An 8498-nucleotide genomic window follows, 5' to 3' on the forward strand; every position below is an offset into this window, starting at 1 on the left:
AGCTCAGGCATCGGGAGCCTCTGCATCCAGTGGGCGAGGGGCAGGGCTCGGTTATGAGGGGTTAGCCTCACTGGTACGATACCTTGCAGGGGCCTCTGGCATATGAGCCAGCGGTGTTGTGCCACTGAAACTGAAGGCACCAAAGTGGATCTCGTGGAGTGATGAAAATCCTAGTCGAAGGTACTACCGTTGCAGAAGAGCTAGGGTAAGGATTTGACTTGCACTGTTATGGTTGGTTTCAATTTGCAATGTTGAAACATTTGATTCAAGTGATTTGAGGTAGTTTTGGTTTGTTATTATTCTTGATTTTGTAGTCAGCATTGGATTGCGATTACTACATTTTGGATCGATGGTGAGCACATAGCATTTGTGAAGACACTATTGTTGGATCTGCACGATGTTGTCTAGTGGTTGAAGAAGGTGAATGTTGACCTAATGAAGCAAGCTAACAGTGGTGATGCAGGTTGGGACCGGAGGAAGGAGCCTCATGAGCTTAAGGAATTTAACCAGCTTTTGGCAAAGGAGAACATGGACAAGACTGCAGAACTGAATGCAAAAGGATATGAAGCTAGCAGAGATGAATCCAACTTTATGGGTTCCAAAATGAGTTCTGGGAGATCCTACAGTTCATTTAGTTGTATTGTATTTGTGTTTGTTGTTGGCATAGTGTTTGGCATGATGTTAGGTTGAGTGATTTTTGCATGATGGCAATTAGTTGTGTGGTGGTTGCTAGCTTTTGATCACAAGAACCTGGTGTTGGATTGTAATCCATCTTTTGAACTTGAATGATCAGAAAAACCTGGTATTGGACTGTAATCCATCTTTTGAACTTGAATGATATGTATCAAGCATGTATGTTCACCATGAGAAAGTGCAAGTTCAAATTACACATATTTACCATGACACAGCAGTTGTAGACAAACCAGGCATAAACAGCAGCTAAATACTATAACCATAGCATGAGAAAGTGCATGTTCACTACAACAGTTGTGATGGTTTTGAAGGAGACTTGTAAAGTCTATGAACAATTTCAAGTCCTTGTCCTCAATATCACCTCCAGTACTCTCCACAGTACCACTGTCAACATATATTTCTATAACTTCACCATAAGTGATATGATCAAATATAGCTTTGCATGAAACATCATCAACCGGAAACATCAATCCATTAGAAAAGCTCCATCCCAGCCTCAACCAATGCAAACGCATAACATCAGTTCCTACCACATGATCAGTTAGGTGCCCCGTGATCTCTGGTAAGGAAAACTTGGCTATTTCAACATAGGACATTGTAGTACTGCCTCCAATATAGTTCAACTTCCCACCAGGACTGAAAAAATCCCCACCAAAGTGGAACCTAATAGCCAGATTATCCATCCTGACATTGCAAGCGCACAATAGTCAATTTTATGGAACAAAAATCATGTTACTTTACATGTTTTAACAAATTCTAGGAAATTGACCAAAAGAACACTTCTTTGCTGACTACATACTCGATCAAGGATTAAACAGCAAACACAAAACCCCAACAAACCTCGAATCCCCTACATCCTAAGTTGAATTGCAATCCAGTATGGCAAAAAAAATCTAGGCTATAGAGTAGTGCGGACTCATGAGTATTGGAATCCAGTATGGTAATTTCTAGGGCGGGTCATCCCATCACCTGCCTCTAGAAATAGCCCCCATTTCCAGGGGGTCTAGAGTAACCTGCCCCTGAAAATGCTTTTTCAGGGGCAGGTCGGTTGCTACAGTAGTCCCGCTCCTTTTGTAGGTACGGGTGTCAATTTCACCCGCCCTTGGAAAAAAATCAGGGCACCCCTACAAATTATTTTTGTAGTAGTGTCACCTTGTCCTCATGCTGCAGTCCTCTCAACCAACCTTGCTCCCGGTCGTGGATTTGCTGTCTACATTACTAGAGAAGGAGAGGGGAACCACGGAGAGAACGAGGGAAGGAGGTGGAGACATGTCTTGCAGTTAGGGAGACGGTCGGCTCCTTCGCTTGCCAAAATATATGCTGCTCCAGTGGGCCCAAGTGCCACAGTGCCAACCTTGTCCAGCTTGGGTGCCACCGAAGCAAAACCGGGTACCAAAACCACTAAATGTCTGGTTTCGTGAAGTTTAGTCCGCACAAATTCTGATTTTTTAAGTTGAGGGGTGATATGGCGAGGGTTGATTCCAATCTTTCGATGAGAGTGGGGATAACTCATTTTGGTGGAGGATCGACATTGTGCTGCCTGACTACAACGACCAACAGGGGTGCTACACACTTAGCGACAGTTACACCGGCTCTAATTTGTTGTTGTTCTTGCTGTGCCAAGAACAACCATGAACCTGCAAGCAATTCAAAGAATAAACAAAAATAAGTGGACAAGAAAACAATGCACAGACCTTGCCCAAGAAATGAATCTAATACACTTGAATTTGGGATTCTAAATCAAGTAAAATAGATGGTCTAGCTGACAAACATGTTTACAATGAAGTAGCAAAGCTAACTTGCATCTAAATAAAACCCAACCTTCTCTTGGCAGCTGGCACATGTATTTATATATGGAAAACTGCCAGGAGGCGTGGGAAGGTGTAAACCCTAACATAGAATGGCCCCTAGTGGGCTTAACTTGATACAAGGCTTTCAGCCCATAACTGGAGGTCCAAATGTCTCTATGTAGTTTCTGGGCAACTCAAATGGATTTTGATGGTGTTTTTTGATCCATCTAAAAGTAGGCCTCCAATACCCTTCGGAGCAAACAGTTATATCCTGTGGGAGTTGTCGGATCCTGGAGGTGTGAGAACTTGCTACCCGAACTTGCAATCTGATTCTTTGGTCCGATCCTTCCCTTCCTCATGCCTTCTTCCACTTGTTTATTGTCATTGTATCTCTTTTTCCAATCGGGTTCATGACCCAAGTTCCTAAGTGTTGGGTATTTTAGCGATCACGAATAAATCCACAAGCGCACGAATATCGTTGTAGCTTTCACCTCAGAGTACTCCAAGGGTATCGAATCAAAGGGAACGTGTGTGCACTAACTTCTATTCTAGTCGATCCAAGGACACACCAAGATATGTTGTGAGGTAGAGAGGATTCTAAAGTTCGCACTTGAGGTAAGATTAAAGGTCGAACTCTACTAATTGCTTTGGGCACCGACTTACTCCTGGTCTGCCAGGCGACTCTGGCCAACGGCTCTACGCAATATCCGAACATGGAGGATTACAAAGGACTGATAGGGCTGTCACCATCTACGGCCTATCTCTAGCAACTCGTGGGATATAAGGTGACAATTATAGATACCTGGGTACCATCATAGAGGGCCTAGCTGACCAGTTGTGGGTCGGTCTGACTTGATGACTAGTTGTGGGTCGGTCTAACTTGATGAAGAAGGCAGAAGATAGAGTCTGGCTAGGGCTCCCCACTAGAGATGGCAATGGGTTCCCGAAACCCGAAAGCCAATGGGCTTTTGCTTTATTAGGGCACGGGTGTGGGTCAATTTTTAAATCCATGGGTCTTTTAATGGGTCAAAAGCCAGATCTAGCGGGTTTGTGGGTGTGGGTCTGGGAATATAGAACCCGAATCCATAAACCCATGGGTTTTTAAAACCCGGTCCACCAAGCAAATCCGCCCATATTGTCAATGTATTAGCCCAACTATCTTGGCCCAATTAGTATATTATATAAGGCAGCAACCATACCAAACCCTAACCTAATTTCATTTCCCACCCTCGATTCAGCAGCCGCAAGCGGTGGCGCATCTAGCGAGCGCTGCGGCACGCACACGCTGCACCCAACAGCTTCGCTCACACCTCGTAGGCACGCCGCTCGCCAACCACCGTGTGCTTGCCGCTCGCCTCCCTCACCTCGCCTCACACCCAGCCTGCCACCTCGCACTAGCCACACCTCGCCACCTCATCCTTGCTCCACAGCCACCGCGAATTGCAGTCGCAGGCTCGCAGCATGGCCTTGCTCTCGAGCTCAACTGAAGATGGCCTGTGAACTTCCTCCTCCTCTCCATTAACCATTCTTGCAGCTTGAGTTACTGACCCTGCAGCCGATGGCCTTATTCGAATGGGCTCCTCCGACACTGACCGAGCACCATCAGAACTGAAGGAGAAAGGGATGGACGGCCCCCAAGTAGATCCGCAAGCACCACCCTAGTAGATCCCTTATCTTGTGAGGAACATTGGTATAGATAAGCTTCTAAATGATGGAAACTTGTTGCATATGGGTTGTTCTGCTCATATTCTTAACTTGATAGTAAAAGAACGGTTAGAAGTGTTGAAAGATGCAATAGAAAACATCCATGATAGTGTAGCTTATTGGACAGCAACTCCAAAAAGTATTGAGAAGTTTGAGGAAATATCCAATTTTTTGAAAGTTTATACGACCTTAAAGATAGGACTTGACTGCAGAACTAGGTGAAATTCAACCTTCAACATGTTGAACATTGTTTTGCCTTACAAGCCTGCTTTCATTAGAGCAAGCCATGTAGACAGGCAGTACACATGTTTACCATCTGAGGAAGAGTGGACATTTGCTGAGAAAGTTGTGGGGAGGCTGAAATTGTTTTATGACATCACTAAACTCTTTTCTGGAACTGATTATGTGACTACTAACATCTACTTTGCTATAATCGCTAAGATTAGAAAGCAAATTAGGCGGTGGTCAACTTGTGGCAATCCATTAGTAGAAGCAATGTCAGCTAATATGATAGCCAAGTTTGACAAGTATTAGACTGACATCCAAGGGCTTATGGGCATTGCAACTATTCTTGATCCTCAATGTAAGACTACTGTGCTGCTGATTAACTATGAGGACTTGCTTGGTGTGCGAGGTAGAGAGTGTGAGGACAAGTTCATGGAGGTGAAGAACTTATTGGCTGAATTGATGAGTGAGTACATGTGGTAGAGGATGTGGAGCGCAGCAACGAACCATCAGCACCTTCAATAGCAGACAGTGATGACTTCTTGTCTGATATTGGTGTACGTATTGCAAATCTAAGGCCAACTAATATGGGATTCAAGTCTGAGCTAGACTGCTACTTGGATGGAGAACTAGTGAGCGTACATACAAAGAGCTTCAATGTTTTGGATTGGTGGAAGGTGGCAGGGACTAGATATCCTACTTTGAGGGGGATTGCAAGGGACATTTATGCTATCCCTGTTACAACTGTTGCTTCAGAGTCTACTTTCAGCACTAGTGGTAAAGTGCTTAGTGAACATCGCAGTAGACTCACTTCCAAGATGCTGGAGGCTCTCATGTGCTCCCAAGATTGGATTAGAAACAAATACAAAGGTATATTTTTGTTCCTATTCATTGACATGTTGTCCATTGATGCAAATATATATTGTTATTGTGCAATCTAACTTTATTTTTTTCCTTGTAGTTGATGAGAAGAACAAACAGCCTGCGACCTTTTGGTCTTGTCTCTAGGACATTCAAGAGGGCCTTCAGGTGATCTGTTAATCTATCAGCAATGTATTTCTTTCATTTGACACTTTCTTATAAATGTGAAATTACATAGCTTACTAATGTTTGTTTATTTGTGCTCATGTAGGAACGTGCAATTTAAGAGGTTCAAGAAGACCTGTGGTGCTGTTCTTTTGGTGCAACCTGCAAGCAACAAGTCAAGTGCAAGAAACAATTGATGCCTTTCATCTTGGTTGTCATTGTGATTTGTCAATTGTAACTTGTAATGAACTTGCAGGCTTGTAGTACCTTTCTTTTTCCTTGTAGTACCTTTCTTTTGCTGGCTGTTGGCTGTTGCCTGTTGGGCTGTTGCTAATTCTGGTGAACTATTTAGATTCCACTTGTGCAGTTGTGCTGCTGCTGCTGTTAGTAAGTATGTGCCTACCTATCTCTGTGTGGTGGACTAATGTTAGTAATTTGGATGTTGGACTACTAGTGGTGTTGACAAAACCTGAATATTTATGCCATATATCTATGAACTAAGGTGCTGTATGGTTGATGCAATTTCTGTTATTTTCATCAATGATGTACTTGTGCATTATGTCATCATGTGCCTGCTCGTGCATTAGCTTCCTGGAATTTCAGGTTGTCAGGCACAGGCGACCTGTGGGTCGCCCGAGACCCGAGCGAGCATTGATTTAGGCGTGAAACTGTGCCTGTGACTGGTCGTGGGTTTTTTAGCATGCAGGATTCATGTTAGCGGGCATGGGTTTGGACGGGTTAAAACCAGCGGGTTTACGCCCGTTGCCATCTCTACTCCCCACATATTGTAATCCGACTAGATCCAATCTATAGTAACCAACTAGGTGACTTGCCATGTAACTATATCCCTCGGAGTATATAAGGGGAGGTAGGGGTACCCCAGGGGGAACCAACCAATCCACCCCGACTCATCCCACCATCAAAACCCTAAACACCCGAGCGTAGGGCGCAATACAATCCCCGAACAGGATCTAGGGTATTACGCACACTGGCGACCCGAACATGTATAAATCATTGTGTCTTGTGTCTTGCGTTACCATCAAGTTAATAGTCTTGCGATCCTCTCTGCCTACAAATCAACCATCTAGATACCTCCTAGGTGGATTGTCGGGCTAGAAATCCGACAGTTCGTGTGTCAGGTAGACGGGATCGCGAGATCCTTTGGCGAGCTTAATGGCAATATCAACATCTGCTCGAAAGATTGGATCGGATGCAGTGTCTGCATCCTACGGCAAACAAGGGCACATGCCGACTCCGCGTGACGGTGCCTGGCAACTCCAGCATGACAGCATCTAGCTGTTGCGCATCGCCTATGATGACAACCACTAATGCAACATTGACAAGAAGCGCCTAGGTCGTCGTTCGATCTCCACGCCGTTCGCACGTTACATCAACACCGCTGATCCATTCGTGGTGATGGTGGACCTACCAGTCATCTCGATAACAGATAAGTGAATTCAGATTTATTCTTTAGATATTCTATTGTTCGGTTCAACAATATTCTCCAATCTGTTACGGCTGGTCGGCTGCTGTGCATATCACACGCGCAGGAGTCAGCACTCCAGCATCGCATACAACCCTTCCTTTTGTTATTTAGGCCCTGTTTGGCATGGCTCCAACTTTGGGTGGAGCTGCTCCACTCCAGAACTCCACATGGAGCCAGCTCCGCTCCAAAACTGCAGAAAAAATGGGGTGTTTGGCTAGATGGTGCTCTCAGCTCCAAAAAAGATCGATTTCAGTGTGAATTGCCATTGTTGCCCCCCAATTAAGGCCCCACTTGTCATCCTCTCTATCCCATCTTCTTCTTCCCCTTTTTCCACTGCACTGTGCGGCAGGCTGGGCGGCGACGGGTGGCGGGGTAGGCGGCGGGCGGCGGGGTGGGCGGCGGGGCAGCTTGGGCGGCGAAGGGTGCGGCGACGGGCGGCGGGCGGCGACGGGCGATGACAGGCGACGGCGGGGCGACGGGCGGCGGGGCTGGCCGGCCACGGGGGCGGCGACGAGCGGGGCTCTGGCGGCGAGTGGGGCTCGGGAGAATAGAAGGAAGAATAGAATGAAACGCTTTTGTGTAACCAGTGGCATTGGTGGGTAATTACCCACCAACTCCACGAGGAGGTTCAAAAGAGAGGTTTCTGGAGCAGCAAAAGAGGTGCTCCAAAACTCCACCTCCATTTGCACTACAGCTCCATGGAGTTGGCAACTCCATGGAGTTTTGGAGTTGGGGTGTTTGGCTGAATTTTTTGATGGAGTTGCTGGAGTTTAGAAGTGGAGCCGTGCCAAACAGGGCCTTAATATATTCCATCCAATCTCCTTTTACAGCAACTAACAAAGACTACTTTTATTACTTCATTAATATGAGAGGACTACATTACAAGGACGGATCATGCATGCATCCCTTGGTCTGCCAACGACAGCCGCAATGACTCGGCGCCGGGCAACGACTGCATCACCGACGCGTTACTGACTACTCCAACCATCCGGACCCGGCATACTAGTTGGGGGCGAGTCCTTACCTGCTTGCTTCATCGATGGCTGCCTGCCGACCACGACTAAGGTGATGCTCGGGGGCTTCTTAGCTCCAATGAAAGGACGGCACACCGGTCCTTCAACTCGATCACGAATCAAACTAAGTTTTATTTTTAATTAAATATTTTACGGCTTCTATACATCTCCATAGACCCCCACGCTTCGATTTCTTTATGTCTCTGTGACTTTCACCGACCACCGTGGTCACACCCCGACTTCTCATACAGCTTGGTCCGTCCACTTCACGGACAGTCGAGGCTGCACCCTTCGAGTGCTTAGCGCATGCTCTCTCTTTTCCGCATAGTTCTGACTGCTTTGCAGCTTGTCCGTCTCTCTTAATGGTTGCTAAAGTACTCGGGTAGCACACGCCTTAATCCATGAAGCCTAGCCCTCATGTGTTACTTCCTACTAAGCCCGCTCGAGCCCGCTCTCAGCAACACTCTGGCAGGGTCAGGTGTTTAAATGTAACGGACTAACTACTCGGGGAAATTATCTAGTCTACAAGAGTAAGATGGGCAAGAATTTATTTCTACAGTG

Source organism: Setaria viridis, chromosome 2, assembly GCF_005286985.2.
Source record: "Setaria viridis chromosome 2, Setaria_viridis_v4.0, whole genome shotgun sequence".
Classification (NCBI taxonomy): Eukaryota; Viridiplantae; Streptophyta; class Magnoliopsida; order Poales; family Poaceae; genus Setaria; species Setaria viridis.